This window comes from Dryobates pubescens, chromosome 33 (genome assembly GCF_014839835.1).
Source record: "Dryobates pubescens isolate bDryPub1 chromosome 33, bDryPub1.pri, whole genome shotgun sequence".
Lineage (NCBI taxonomy): Eukaryota > Metazoa > Chordata > Aves > Piciformes > Picidae > Dryobates > Dryobates pubescens.
Window position 1 is genome coordinate 9,605,919 of NC_071644.1, and position 15,292 is coordinate 9,621,210.

The following is a 15,292-nucleotide window of genomic DNA, read 5'->3' on the forward strand; positions in this document are numbered from 1 at the left end:
GCACAGCCTCACTCTTACCTTGAGGTCCAGTCACTTTCAGGCTGGCCTTGGGGCTAAACCAGGCCACCCAAGCTCATCCCAGGCCTGTCCTGGCAGATGTTTTCCATGACATTGTCCTTCCTGGTGTCCCTGTGCTGCCCAGCATGTTTGTCTTCCTGAGATGGGCTGTGGCAGGAGGTGGAGGCCACAAAGCTCTCAGGGCTTCCTCCTGTGGCTGGTCACATTCACCACTTAAGAGAATAAGTCTCGAAGTACTTTGTGATTTGGATATCTCAGGGCTGGGCCATTCATTCCTGCATCTTTCTCTGAGGCCTGGTATTTTATATCCAACAAGGTCCTTGTACCCTTTCACCCTCATGCTGTCAGCCCTCTCATGCTGTTCCTCCACCTCCTTACTGCAGGGCCCAGCAGACCCAGCTCAGAGCCTGGGTCTTGCAGCAGACAAAGCAATAACTGAGCACAAACCTGGCCCCTGAGCCAGCTCTGAGCAGTCAATGGCAGCTTTCACTGGGGCTCCAGACTGGTGGAACACAACTTCTCCAGAAATCTGGGTGTTAAGTAGCACCAGAGGTTATCAAGATCCAGATTGATCATCTTAAGTGTGGGAAGGCAGTGGCTTTTTTTCCCCCCAAAGGAACCCATGACTCAAGTCCTTGCAATTTGTGTGTGCAAAGACAGAAGAAAAGAAACCAACAGGAGCAGGCTAATGGAGACTTGGGTCTGGAATTGAACTCCCACATAAATCTGGCTGTGAAGAGCTGGCTCTGCTCCAGAAACATCTCTGCTGCTCAAAGTGTGCCTGTGGCTTCCCAGGCTTGGGGGAGAAGCTGCAGCCCTCTGCTGTCCCAGCACCCTGGGGCAGTGTCAGAGTGACCACTGCCAGCCTCCCCTCTGGGCAGTGACAAAGACCTCCCAGTGCTGGCTTGGGCAGAATTAGGTGGTTTTAATGCTTGTAATTAATTCCTGCCCAGCACAGCGTGCTGCTGCCTGGCCGGTAGTATGGGCTGATGCTTCTGATGGCATCCTGACAGGGAGAAGTGTTCTTTATTGGGACACAAAGGCAACAGATTTAAAACAATAAAAAAGGCTTTTTTCAAAGTTGGAGTGATGCTGTAGTTAACCACATTAGGGTTTAACAGGGCATGAAATAACTGTCTGCCTTGTGGCACTGCCAGATCAGCGCAGCCACTCTCGCAGGCGGAAGATAAATAGGTATCATCGCCGTGCTGATGGAAAAGTACTTGCAGAGCCGTCAGCCAGGAGCACTGATAGCATCCAGGCAGAGCTGGGGGTGCTGCAGCTAGGAGGAGAAACATCTTGGCCCAGGAAACTCCTGAGTGGCCAGTTCTGAGCAGGGAGTTGGGTAGTAGGTTTAATAATTAATGGCTTCCTGAGCGTCATCAGCGCCATGGCTCCTGCCCCTCCCCAAGGTACGGAGGAGAAGGCACTTTGAAAGACAACATTTACACCAGCTGCTTGGGGCTGTTGGTGTCCATCACTGCAGGGCTGGTGAGGGTGGACAATGCAGCAAAAGCAGACTTAGGGCACACCTAATGAAGTGATGTAAATAGGAATGCTCTTATTTAAATAAAGGGGGAGAATAAAGTAATTCCCTGCACAGGTGTTAAATGATGACTGCCCGGAAGCCCCCTGCTCTTGTCCTGGTCAGCATCACCCTGCAGAGGGGTTTGGATGTTCCTTGGCAAATCCCATGCACAGCCCTGTTAGAAACTGCTGGATAAACCAGGGAGGAGAAGTTAATTTGGCCTTTTCCCTTAACACACCTCTTTATGCAATCCTTTGTGGAATCCATTAAAAACCTCCAGCCTGTGATCCCTTCTAAAATTCTAATTAATTAGGATCCCTGGTGATATGTTCCTAATCAATGCACATAATTAAAATAATTAACTAATAAATAATAGTGAGGAGAGGGTTGGAACAGCTTTGGCATTATCCCAGCCTGAAACTGTCCTGGCTTAGTTGCTCAGCCCAGCCCTTGCCTTGCATTTCCTCTCCCTGGTGGAGGAACCTCTCTGTGGCCTGTCCAGGGCTCACCTCCACATCCCTGCTGAGCTGCTGCTGAAGCTCTTAGGGGCTCACTGCTTTCTGGTGATTTCCCCCTTGCCCTCTGGTTCTGTTGCTCTTCATGCTGCACTGAAAATTCCTGAAGAGGTGTTGGAGAAGGGTTCTCAAGCTTGGGGCAACGCCATGCCCTGTGGGGACCCTCTGAGCATGAGCAACATGACCTGTGATGTTCCTGGGCTGGGGTGCAGAGGGAGCTGAGAGGTGACCAGCAGCAGCTGCAGCCCTGATGTGTTAGGGATTGTCCTTCCTCAGCCTTTGGTCAGTCTGCCACCACTGATTTCAGGTCAGAGAGCAGAGGGGGCAAGGTGAATGCCCCAGAGCAGAGTTCAGGTATTGGAGTATCTTCTGCTCTTCTCTGCAGCTGTGCAGTGGATTCTCTGAGATTTCCTGAGGAAAAAGAAACAACAACAGAAATGTGAAAGTTGCTGTAAGACTTGCAGAGAGGAAAGTCCCTGGTGGGGATGGAGATGCAGAGTATCCATTTGGTATGCAGGACTTGTATTTAATTAATATCATAAGAGTCCCCTAACGCTGGTGCAGATTAGTCCTCCAGGACAGGAATGGAAATTTTAGATCATTCAATTACAGCACAAACCCTGGGACATCACCATCAGAACTTTGCAGGGGTGTCTTCAGTGCTGGGGGCTGAACTGGGCATGGCATGGGCTAGACAGCCTGGGTGGGCATAGCTGCTCTCAGCAGATTGGTTTTGCTTTCAGTGAGCGACCCAGAGGGCTGCCCACAGCCCGAAGGGTTTGCGTTTAGCAGGTGAAGGCAGTTCTGTGTTGGCTGTCCCAGAAGGGTCTCTGTGGGCTGGTGGCTGTCAGCATCCAGCAGACTTGAGCTGAGTTATTGATGCTTCCACTGTGCTGCAAACTGGGAGAAGAGGAGGAACCTGGTGCCATCAGTTTGTTCTTTTCTTGCTGAGGAGGAATGTGCTGGGTGAGGCTGAAGGCATGAGTGACACCCACCCCAAGGCATGGAGCCCGACGTGGGCATGGCTGTTCCTCCAGCTTCTCCATCTTCCTCTTGCTATAGCTGCAGAGCAGGGGCAGGCACCGTGCCTCCTTCTGCCCCCCCCAAGCCAAAGTTCAGCAGCTGTGTATTTTGGTTACTCACCCATCTGCGCCAAACAAAGGGTTAGAGCCAGTGTGCAGAGAGCAGGGCTGAGGCAGCTCCTGCCCCCCGGAGCCGGGGGCTGTGTCCCCCCGAGCCTGCGCAGCACAGGCGCTCGCTGACATCTCTATTGACTGCTGCAGCTTAGAGAAACTCCAAATGAAATCCATTTGCTGCCAGCTCGCTGGGAAAATCCATTTAGGAAAACAAAATCCAATCGGAGATCTAAAGATTGGTGGCCAGAAATGAAATATTTTGAGAAGCAAGTATATGGAGATTGGATTGCTGGCTCTGTGGTCTCACCTGAACGTGCTGGGGACTGGAGCTGGGAGCAGCCTTACCGCTCTGAGCTTCATCCTGCTGTTTGCAATTCAGATGAGACAGTTTATGGCAAGCCAAAATGAATGTCAGCACTTTTTGGGCCAGAGCCAGAGGCCTGCAGTTGCTGCCCTGACCACGCAGCTGCCTGTGCAGGGGAAGCCCCGCTCCAGAAGCCTGGAACCACGGTCAGGGCTCCTGGAACCCTCTGAGCGGGGTGCAGCGAGGGAGCAGCCAGGCTGCTGCCGGCAGGATTCAGAGGTTTCCTTTGCTGCAGGGATCCCTGCACCGCACAGAGGATCCAGATGCTGGAGCAGCGTGTGCCTTGTAATCCTGTAATTGCATTGTGGGCTGTGACGGAGCTCAGGGCTTCCGCTGGAGAGCAGCCTCCTCCCCGCCTCGGCGCCAGGGCTGGGTGGGCTCGGGGTTGTTTGTTTATTTCACGGCGTGTTGGGGAGGAAAGCAAATCTTGTTTGCTCTGTTGCTGCTAATTTTGTGTGCGTCAGAGATGTGTTAAACATTTTAATTTCCTGGGTTCCTGTTGGAAAGACAGAAATGGCTTCCAAAGTGTCTGGGCGGGGAAGCAGTTGGAGCAGGCTTGTGTCAGGAGTTTGGAGGCGCTGGAGCTCCCATGCCAAGCCTGGTGCTGTCCCAGGACATGGGGTGCAGACACGAGCTGGCCGAGCAGAAAGCCACGGTGTGCCCTCCACGTGGGCATGTTTCATGGCCAGCACGGTGTAGGATATTACTTATTCACTCTTTTTATGGGTGAGAGGTGAGATTTAAGTGAAAGAGAAGCGAGATGCAGAGAGAGGGGTGGGCTGGGACTGCTGTCAGCAGAGCGTCCCCTGCCCTGGGACCCAGCCATGTCCTCGCCCTGTGTGCTCCCTTTATGTAGCTGGATGCAGCAGGCACAGGCTGGTGGTGACAGTCCTGGGGTTTGGCTGCTGCATGCCAGTGTCCCTGTATCACCTTCTGGGTTGCAGCTGTTAGTCCTGGGAAGCACCTGGACCTGCTCCTAGTGACAGAGTGGTGAGCAAAGGCCAGGGAGCTGTAGCCCCCGGGATCCAGGCGGGGTGCAGCAGCCGTGCCTGGATGCTGTGTTGGTGAGTGGCAGAGGGTGAGACAAAAAATGGTCAGTGAGGAGATGTTGGACCCTGCTGGCATAACTGAGGCAGTGGCTGGTGACAGGATGGAGCTGGCAGGAACACAGCTGTGCCAGGTCTGGATGTGGTGAGCAAACCAAGTCCTGATGTTCTTGTGGTCACTGGGGTAAACCCAGGTTGTTTAGCATTTTCCAGGGGACACGCAGCACTTTGCAGGATAAGACCATAGCCAAAGTTAAGGCAAGTTAGTTCTCCAGACCCCAGGGAATTAGGTGGAACAGGAGCTGTTCTCTGAATGGAATCAAAATCGCAGGGGAGAGGCTGTGTTGTGTCAGCGCTGCAGCAAGAAAGCTCTGGTGACGCTGTGGCCATGGCAGTGATGAACAGAAGCTGTTGTAGTTCAGAGGGAAAACTATTTCCCTACCCCCTGCGTGCCTTAAAAGCGTCGGGACGTTGGTTTTCGTGTCGCAGGTGCCTGGTCCCTGCAGAACACCTCCCGTCTCGGATGGTTGATGCTGCCTGCACCCGCGCCGGGTTCCCACATTGCTGCTGCCATCGCGTGGCTGCCAGGGATTAGCGGCGCGACCGCTGTGGGGGAGACCCAGCTGGCACCGCAGGGTGCTGCCGGTGGGCACAGGCGCAGCCCGGCCCCCAGATCCCCATCCTTAATGCCACCGGTGTTGCTGGGCTCTCGGGCATAGCCGCTCCTGTATTCCCAGGAGGATGCTCCTTGGCTCCGAGCAGCCTCAACCTCCCTGCCCTCCTGCCGGGCGCTGCTTTGCACCTCCAGCTTCAACCCGCTGCGTCCCGCGCTGCCGGCATCAGGATGCCCGCAGGATGGTCCCGCCCCAGCTCCTTCCTTGGGGCAGGCAGAGAAAGATCCCAAGCCACAGAGCCCCTCTGTCTCCCACTTGTGAATGAACACTTTTTGAAGTGTTTTGAAGTAACTCTGTGAGCGTGTGGAAGGGTTTCGATTGCAGCCCCCGAGTCCGAAGGTTTGCTGATGGCCCGGGGCAGTGGGATCTGACCCTTGCCTGTTGTCTTGTCAGTTTCCAGCATTTAAAAAGCCAGCAGCAGCTGAGATGATTCTATTTATAGCAACTTTATTTCAGCAGTCTGCATAGCTTGCAGAGTAAATATTAATTCCATTATGCTACAAACAGTTATTTGTCATGACAGAAAGCCATAAAGTTCTCGTGCTAGAATACAGCCAGTAACTGGCACGTCCAGCGGAGAGGCAGCACAGGCTGAGCTCCTGCGCCCATCTGCCAGCCCCCTGCATTGGTGTGGGAGTTACAGACCCGGGCTCTCTGCCGCCGCAGCTCCTTCGGAGCCCGCCCCGGCCGTGCCGCAGCCGCCCCGCACGCCGCGGGGAGCGCAGCCAGGGCGGGGTGCAAAGTGGCACCGAGCAGTAACTCACCGACACCACTTCTTCCGTGCTGTAGGTTTGACTTCTTTAATTACCTAAATTACTCATTAAAAGTTCCTCATAATTGCCTGACTCCAAGGTATTGCGAGAAGCTGGGGTTTAATTATGCCTTTTACCCTTTTAAGTTGTAGTGCGTTTAGACTTGCAAAGGCAGCGCCGCACAAAGCCGGGGTTGCTCCAGATGGAGCTCGGTGTCCCGGCCGGGGTGTGGGCTGCAGGTGGAAGCAGTCAGGACTTTGTCCTCCTTCATAAAGTGTGGGGGGGTCGACCTGTCTGGGCCGGCAGCTCCACAAGCTCCGGTTTGATCTGCGGATCAATTACTCCTTGTGCAGGAGCAGCGGTGCAGAAGCAGGGATGCTTCCAGCCCAGCAAGGTCCTGGGTAGAGGACATATCGATGGGGCTGCTGGGGTGGCAGTCCAGAGGGCATGTGGCACAGGATTACAGATTTTAGTGGGTTTTATGAATGCTGTCGCTGATTGCAGCCTTGGGTGAGGGCTGACCTTCAGCAGAGATTAGATCTTCCCTTTGATGGCAGAAAACAATATCAGAGAAGCGTTAAGGTTCATCAGCAGCTGGATGCGCTGTGCCAGCAGAACAGTGAAGGCTGTCTGCCAAAAATTACTGACTTGCTGTTGACTTCTATCCACAAAAATGATTCTTTTTCTATATAGCCTGTGAAGGCTGCACAGTGCCTGGTGCTAGAGGAAAACCCCAGTCGAGTATTGAGCAAAACAATTAGTGTTCAAAAACGTTAGCTTCAGTTTCCTTCTCTTTAATGGCTAATCAGTACCAACCATCTGTGTCACCAAGAGTTGCCCTAAGCAGAGCAAGAACATAAAGTTCACTGTGGCACATTTGTGAATATTTTCTGTATTTGTGTGGAAACTGTGGAGAGGAAAGGGATCACTTCCTGCAGAAACTCTGCAGGGTCAGCTGGGCTGAGGGATTAAAGCCATGAGATTGTCACTGGAGGACTGTTCAGATATCAAAGGATCTCCTTAGTGTGCACCCACCTGGCATCTGAGGACACTTGGAAATTGCTGAAGACTTCAGTAAACAAACAAAATCTGAAGTAAATTGGGGATGGTTCCTAATCAAAGAAAGATGTGCAATGATTGGTGAAAGTCCAGGTTAGGAGGCAAAGCCCCAAGCAGAGGAGTGTTGGCTGCAATGTTCTTGGTGCCCTGCACCAGGAGGGTACCTTAGCTCTAACAGAGATTGCAGAGTGAAGAGGAATGACTCTGATCCTCTGACCTGTGGAGCACACCTTGGAAAACTCCACCTCCTGCTGCCCGAGCTCAGCCTGAGACATCTCATTGAGGCTTTCTCTTTCAAAGGCATAATGATTTAAATCGGGAGAAGACAGAGAACCTGCTGCAGGCTTAGGGGTGGTGGCTGGAGGGGCTTGACCCGGTCGAATTCCTTGCTTGTCATGATGCTGGCTCTGTCCCCTGTCTTCTAGGAGCCTGCAGCTGTCTCTCTTTCACCTGGCAGGACTCTCAGTGCCATGGATAGGGGAGGTGAACTGCTGATCATGGTGGCTGATTCTGCTTTTAGCAGCCCAATGCCTCTGTGAGCCTCTTGTAGAGACAGGGAGCAAAGCAGTGGGCAGCAGAACATCAACTGCAGGGACTGTGACTCATCTCTGGGAAGAGCACTGCCCTGGGACTGGAGCCACCCTAAATTCAGGAGGCCAGAGAGAACCTTTCCCATACCTGCAGTTTTCCTATTCCCTTTATTTTCCCGAGGGTGGGGGAGGGCCGGGGCCCTGCACATGTCCATCCTGACCGCTAACAAGGCAGGACAGCAGCATGGCCAAGTGGTTGAGCCAAGTCCCAGTGCAGGTGGCAGGGTGACAGGCTGGGCTCTGACAGCAGTGTGGCTGCTACAAGCAAGCCCAGCTGCCCTGGGTGTGGGCACAGTGCCAGAGGGGATGTTCAGGAGTCAGAGGCCGCTGACAGATGCCCTTTGTCAAGAGCACAGCTCTGAGTCGGCACTGCCAGGGACCTCGGTGTTGGTCAGGAGATGAGCCAAGGCTGTGGTCCCTCTGTCCCCTTGGCAAGAAGCACAAAACTGACCCGGGAGAGATGCTCAGGAGCAGGACCTGAATTTTAATGCACATTTATGGAATGCTTCTGTGGTGTCCCATAACAGGTGGGTCAGCTCCCTGCTTCCCACACCACTGCCTCCACATCGTCTCTGCTCTGGGCTGTCAGCTCTTTCGGGAAGACCACTGATGTTTCCCTGTTCCCTCCAGCTGCTGTTGCTAAAAGCCTTCCTTGATAACCTGCTTGTCCTTCCAGCAGCTGTCACACAACTCACTGCTGTCCTGCAGGAGCAGTAGGGCTATGGCTGTGCACCCGCAGAACCCTGTGGGTCACCTGGATGCCAGCCCTCTGCAAGAGGCTTCCACACCAGCACTGGTGGCAAATTGTAGCCTGTGGTGCTTGGGAGCAGGACCCCCTGCAGCATCATGCAGCCTTGACTTTGGGTAATTCAGGGTCATTTTTTGAGCCAGGCATCATCAAACTGTCCTGAAAATCATGGAAGAGTCCAAATGAGGAACCATAGAAATCCCCCCTCCATACTCTGGTGCCCTGAGAAAGTGTTTTCTCCCCAGGATCTTGGGGGAGCATCCCTATTTTATGAATGACTTTAGGGAGAGGAGCAATCCCCACCAGCAAACTGTCAGGGAGGGAGGATTTTACTGTATTTTGCCAGTAAACAAACCCTGGCACATGTCATAGCTGCCCGGGTCCCGTGGGACCCCTGTGAGTAATGTGGGGTGACAGTTGTCCCAGTCCCCTGGATAAATGCCTGTCTGTCTGTGCTGTCTCTGCTGGCTTAATGGGGTCCCACCTTCCTGGCTGCCAGGAGGAGGGGATGATCGATGGCCTCTGCACCTCTGCCTACGGTATAGATTGGTTTGTGGTTATCATAGTTCCAGCACCTTCATGCCCTGCTGCCTCAGCCCTGTACTTGGTGTAACTCAGCTGCAGAGTGCAGGCTGAGCTGGTGCTGAGCTCAGGCACGGTGCTGCTCATGGGGGCACTGCAGCCTCTGCCCCCAGTACAGCCCTGAGGTGGGCCGGCCTGGGGAGAAAAAACTGAAGTGGGGCAAAACCTACTTGAGCAAACCAAGGGGGATTTGTAACACCAGGAGGGGTGCCTGGCAGGCACTTTGCCGTGTGTGATCTGCTGCCCACCACGCTTGCCCATGGCTGGTACTCCTCCTCGTGGGCAGCCTGAGTCCCCCAGTATTCACCTGCATCCATAGGTGTCTTTAGGGAGACTGAGATGGCTGGGATTTACTTGCATGCAGTCAATTCAGGGGGACATTCTGAATTTTAATTCATCAGCACCTCTCTGACCACAGGCTGTGAGTGTGCCAGGAGCATTCCCCATGGTACTGCTGCGTCCCCTGCCCCATGGCCATGGTAAGGGCTTCACTCCAGCCTGGCTGAGGGGCACATCCCAGCACCATCGCTCTCAGGACTTGGGTTGCTGTTGCACCATCAAACCCACATCCTGCTCCCCACAACAGCTCCTGACCCCAGGGCCCTAAAGAGCTCCAGAGTGCTCTCTCTTGCTCGCTGCTCTAACACTGAGAGCGCTCACAAAACCCCAGCTTTGACCTCTGGTGGAAGGCACCAGCCCAGCTATTGACAGACCCTGCCCAGTTCAAGCAGCCTCAGGCAGCCTTTGCTCTGACTATTGAATAAAGCATTTTTGTAGCATGCTCAAAATCTTTGAGCTGTGTTTACATTTTAATAGGCACTGCTGGAGAATAGAGCAGATTTTTATTGCTTACATTTATCAGTAAGAGCAAAACCGGAGCGCCTGGGTGCAGCTTTGCAGAGCATTTGCTCTTCTGAGCCACCAGAAATGTGAAACTGTTTAGGGGAAAATACCACAGAATTTGTAATTTTCCTGCTGCCTGTGCTGTGCCTGCCCCTGACCTCAGACAGACACCACCAGAAAGAAATTCCATCAACAAATGACATTGTCAGCAGCATCAGCCTGGCACAAATGCGCAGGAGGCGGCGAGCCGCAGCTCTGGTTTGTGCTGGGGGAAGACCTCTGCTCCTGCCTTTAAAAATGCAAAATTAGGCACAGCCTGAAGCTTTGAAGCTGCTCGTTCCATGCAGGCTGTGTCCCAAGGATGCTTTGCTTTACTAGCAGCACTTGAGGCACTTGGATTCTGCAGGAAGTCTGGAAGGGAAGGTGGAGATGTCCCAGCAAAAGGTTTCCAGTGGCAGCCTCCCATGTTCAGTGTGGACCAAGGACCAGCTTGCCACCTGCGGGGGGTTCCTGCACAATGCCCCCACAGTAGGGTTGGGAGTATTCACTGGTTCTCATACTGTGCTCACTGTCCAGGGACAGCCCACTGCCTTCTCTCAGCAGCTAGCTTTGTGGCTGTCCAAGGGCTGCTTCTCTTGGGAGCCTTCTCCTTCACCTTTGTTTGGAAGAAGCTGCAGGAGGGCAGCTACAGGAGCTCTGGTTGCAGGAACAGCTCCCCATGGGTGCTGGTCAAGGGCATTCACCCAGCTGGCTGCTGGCAACACAGTGTGTGGTGGGCTCAAGGCAGCTGCATGGTTGCTCTCCTACCCCACCAGCATCATCTGCAGGGTGCCCTGCATCAGCCCTGAACGTGGGCAGGGTGGCATCCAGCAGCTCCTCTGCAGGGTGCTCCACCACTGATTCTGTCTGGGTGTCTGACCCGAGGAGCAAAGGAGGCTCCAGGAGGGACACGCAGCAAGGTGAAGCTGAAATGCAGTGGCAGTGGTACAAGTACCTATTGTGAGCAGGGTGCTTTGTGAAGCAGGGAGGCTGTTGGGAGCTGAGGTTCAGGGGTGTCTGTGTCAGCTGCTGGCAAGCACAGACTCCTGCCTTCTTGCTCTGACTTTTGAATGTTGCTTTCTTTGTTCTTTCTGCTCTTCTGAGTGCTTTCCACGTGTTCCATCTGTTCTGCAGCCTTTCAGTGGTATTTTACCACCTTGGTAGCAATAATCCATCAAATTCCAGCGTGCCTCATTAGCAGGGCCACGTGGTAGCCCTTTGAGCTGGCGATGCCCAAACGTGCCGCGTGGCAAAGCTCTGTGGGTCCTTATCGCCCGACCTCGCTTGCTGCTGAAAGATTGTCCTGCAGGTGCCCAGTGGAAAGGGTACAACCTTATTTCTTCAAAGATCAGCTGAGCTAGCCCAGAGGCATCATAAAATTCCAAACTTTGCTTTTAGGAATCATCTTTTATAAGTAATATTTTTCAGAGTTAAGTGGTAGGTACACAGCTGAGAAATAAAATGCTGAGGCTCAGTGCCTCGGAGTCGTGCAGGGTTTTACGGCGCGGTGATGGCTGAGTTTCATTAGCACAGTTAGAGACGGGAGGCTGCTCCTTTTGCTGTGGAAGGTGCTGCAGTCCTGCCTTAGTCCAGGCTTGCTGCTGGTCCTCTTGTAACCAGAAGTGAAGCAGGGTCTGTGCTGGTGCTCCCCACAAGACCCTTCCAACGTTTGGTGAGAAGTTTTCATTCTCAGGGTGAAGCTTCCAAGTCGCTGCTGTTCATCTCAGGAGTGCAGACAGCTGCAGCTGTTAGAGCTGAGGCACAGGCAAAGCACTGGGAAGCCTCCAACCAGCTGAACCCCAGCCTGCTCAGGCTGACCCCAGCTGTGAGCATCCCACTCCATGAGCACCCTGGGCTTAGGTAGTGTGGGCAGGGCAGACGCAGCTGCGGATGAGAGCCTGGGTCCGATCCACGCAGTCTGTGCCCTGGCCGGTGAAGGGGGGAGGCCTCGTCTCAGCCTGCAGCAGTGAGAGCACTGCTGGTTTTCATGCACAAAATGGGGTTTCTGTTGCCAAAAGAGACTCTTGCTGTCTGCCTTTGTGTCTTGTGCCATCAGTAGCTGTGTTCCTGGGAGGTGCCAGGCTGCCTGGTGAAAGTGGTTGTTAGGATCCTGTGCCTTTGCCTGTCAATGGCAGTGCAGAGCAGTGCTGATGATCTGCAGCATCACTGAGCATCATTTTCCTCCACAGTCAGCAGAACCCAGGCTCTAAAAGCACCCCAGCATGCCTGTTACTCCCTCCCCAGGCTGCAACCATTGCTCTTCAGCTCCTTGTGCCATGGGCCCTTATTTGGGGCATCCAAGGGGACCCGCATTTGTTTCTATCTCTTGGTTCATCCTGGTGGTCCTGAAGGTAACACCCATGGCTGCTCACCCCTGCTCAGGATCCATTAGAAGTTCATTAAACTTTTACAGGCAGCAGGCCACAGTGCTGAGAGCTGTTGAGCCTAGAAAACATAGGTAGAACAGGAAAGGCTTTTCATTTTCTGCTGAGCAATCTGACTTGGTTGTTGTGAAACACTTTGAATGACCCCCAGGCCCCAGTCCATGGGGCAGTGGGCTCAGGAAAGGTTGCTTGGCCACCAGCTGTGCATGGCTGTCTTACAGCTGGTGTGGTGTGGCAGGGGCCCTGCTGGCAGCAACTCCTGTGCCTCCAGTGGACACAGTCCACAGGTGCAAGCTTTAATCTGTGCCACTGGTGCTTGCTGCTGTTGTTCTTGGGTAGAGTCCCAGGGCATCCCTGACACTTTGGGACTTTCTAACCCCTGCAGATCTACCTGCAGAGCTTCCCCTGGCTCTCAAATGAACTCCAGTTTGTGCTTCCTGTTAACCACTGATTAGGGAGGAAGATAAACCAGTCACAGGCTCACACCTGCCTGTTGGTTCTGTGGGCACAGGAGGTCTCTCCCCACGTATGGTTAGGACTCTGGATGTGTCCAATGAGATCTGACCTTGGAGGGAAATTGGTCTCTTAGCTAGGAGTCGTGAGAGCAGGTATTAAAAATGCTCTTCATCTTCTTTTACGAGGGGTCAGGGCATGTCACACTGCTCATAATTAGTAATAATCTTATCTCTGCCTGGCTACCCTTTATAATGTTTTTATTGTTGTAATTACCCTCATCAGAGGCAGCAGTGGGCTTGCTGTACAGAGATGTCTCTGATTTCCTCAGTGGCATCCTCCAGGCTTTTTCTGGTGTGCAGCCTTCGGCAGTGGTGTTGCCCCTGTTGGAGCTCATCTCTGCTCACACCTGAAGCTGGCAGAACCGGGCTGCATGTTGCTTGCTCCGGCGAGGGGAAGGTCTTGCCATGCTCAAGCAGGATGGGTGCTGGTGAGCCTGTTGCTGATTTTCCATTCTTCTAGCACAGAGATTGTTCCCCAGGATCCAAAGTGCCCCCTGAACCCCTTTGGCCAGGCTGATGCAGGGGGGTCTTACACAGTGCTGGGTAACCCATGCTGCGTGTCAGGCACCACCCCCGTGCAGGAAGGGCCGGCTGGGACGAGTCCTGCACTGCAGATACCTCAGGCAAGAAGAGTTTGGTCAGATCTGAGCCAGGCTCTTGCATTGTGCTGTTCTAAGCTCCTGCTGCCTGTGAGGCAGGCTGGCTGCAGGGTCCCTTTCTGTGAGACCTAAGGTGGCAGCTCCTGTTGGAGAGATTGGTCTCTTGTTAGTGGGGGAGTCATAGGCAGATGTGAAAGTCTTAGCATCTTCATTGCGTGGCAAGAACAATCCCACAGCTGCAGAACAGGAGAAGGTTTCTTCTCCTTTGCTGCATTGCTCTGTTCATCAGCTCACTTTCCCTGGTGCACTCATGGCTGCTGCAGGAGCAATGCAGCCTCTCCTGTTGCGACAGCCTCAGGTGTGAGGGAGCTCCATAGGGGAGGCTTCCTGCTGGACTCTGGCAGACGTAACCCTGAGCTGTAACCTCAGCTGGGTCCTGGGTGAGGAATGGACAGAGCCTGGGGGAGCAGGAGGCAGGTGAGCTGTGAGGCTCTTCCCTCTCAGCCTCACTTTGCAAGCTGTGTGTGCCCTCGGGGGAGTCATGCAACACATTGGAATCACTTTGCAAACTTCTTGCTGCACCTGCAGGCTGCTTGAACTATAAACCAGCATTTTATTATCTGGACTCTTGCAGTAATGCCAATGTCAGAGGCATTGTTAATAAATAATGAACAGCAGAATGAGCCAAGGGCTGACCTTTTGTAGAGCACCATCTGTCACTGGAGCTTCACTTGATCTTTCCTTCCAGAGTTGGTTTCTTTTCCCGTCCCCCTTTGGGGACAGTGCAGGTTTCTCTCTCAGTAATGGCTCTTATGAAAACTCCTGTGGGATGGAGAGATTCCCAACTTCCACAGGACGCAAATGTTTTGGGAGCTAAATCAGGGGTGTTTCTGGAGCTGCCACAAGGACCCTCCTTAGAGGGTGGCAGAGGAAAGCTGTTTGAACACATTCCCAGATCCTGGGAGTTAGGGCAAGTGTCTGAGAGCATCCCTGGGACACAAGATCACAGCCTGGATTTACAGCTGCTGAGTTTTCCATTCTCTGTCTAGTCTGGCAAGGAAAGGTAAGAAAGAAGGCAAAATCCAGGGAGGGGTCTGATGAGTGTTTTAAGTTACAGCTTCCTCAGGTGCTGTTAAGAAATGGATCCAGTAAGAAGGTTACTTGTGGCTGAGCAAAGATGTTGCTCTTGCCTCTGGTCTGCTGCAGGGTTAACTTTGGACCCAGCCACGCATCAGCAGCCCTCCAATTTATGTAAAGAGCAACCTTTGCCTGCATCTCCCCCTGCTCCTGTCCTTCCTCCAGCCGTCTCTCTCTCCTGAAGAGTGCTGACAGGAGCTCTCTTCCTTCCTTGTCACTTTGGAGACTGTTGGGAGCCCTGTGGAGAGGTGACCTTCATCAGGGGAGCATGACCGGTGCTGAACGCAGCCCAAGCCAGAGCCCTCCTGTGCCAGGCAAGGGGACACTGGGCCTCACAGCAGCACTCCTGGCAGCTCCCTCTCCTCCTTTGGGGTGGAGCATCCCATGTGCTGCAAGGAGCAGAGCCCTGCTGGCAGGGAAGGAGCACCCTGGCCCAGCAGATATGTGAAGCCCAGCAGCCCTTTGGTTTGCTCTGCCGTGCTTAGCCTCACCCTGCCTGTCAGACGCTGCTGGGACGTTGAATGTTGCAGGCGGCAGGGGAAGGTGGCTCACACACCACCCTGCTGCCATCCCAACCCACACCACTCGTGACATGTCCTGCATGAGGCCCACATCTCTCCCTATGGATTTCCAGGGTGTTTGCTGCTCCTGAGCCACATCTGCTGATGACTGCGCAGCCTCCCTGCAGTGTGGCGGCATGGCCGTGGTGCCAGTGTAGGGGGAAGCGGCCATGGGTGCCCTGAGGTGACCAGGAAATGGTGAG

At 53.7% G+C, this 15,292-nt stretch overlaps 1 protein-coding gene across 5 annotated transcripts in view; it reads left to right on the top strand.

Annotated features, from left to right (window-relative positions):
- Positions 1–15,292, top strand: part of CAMTA1 (calmodulin binding transcription activator 1) — a 221,235-nt gene that overhangs the window by 76,142 nt on the left and 129,801 nt on the right. The gene's annotated exons all lie outside the window — the stretch shown is intronic.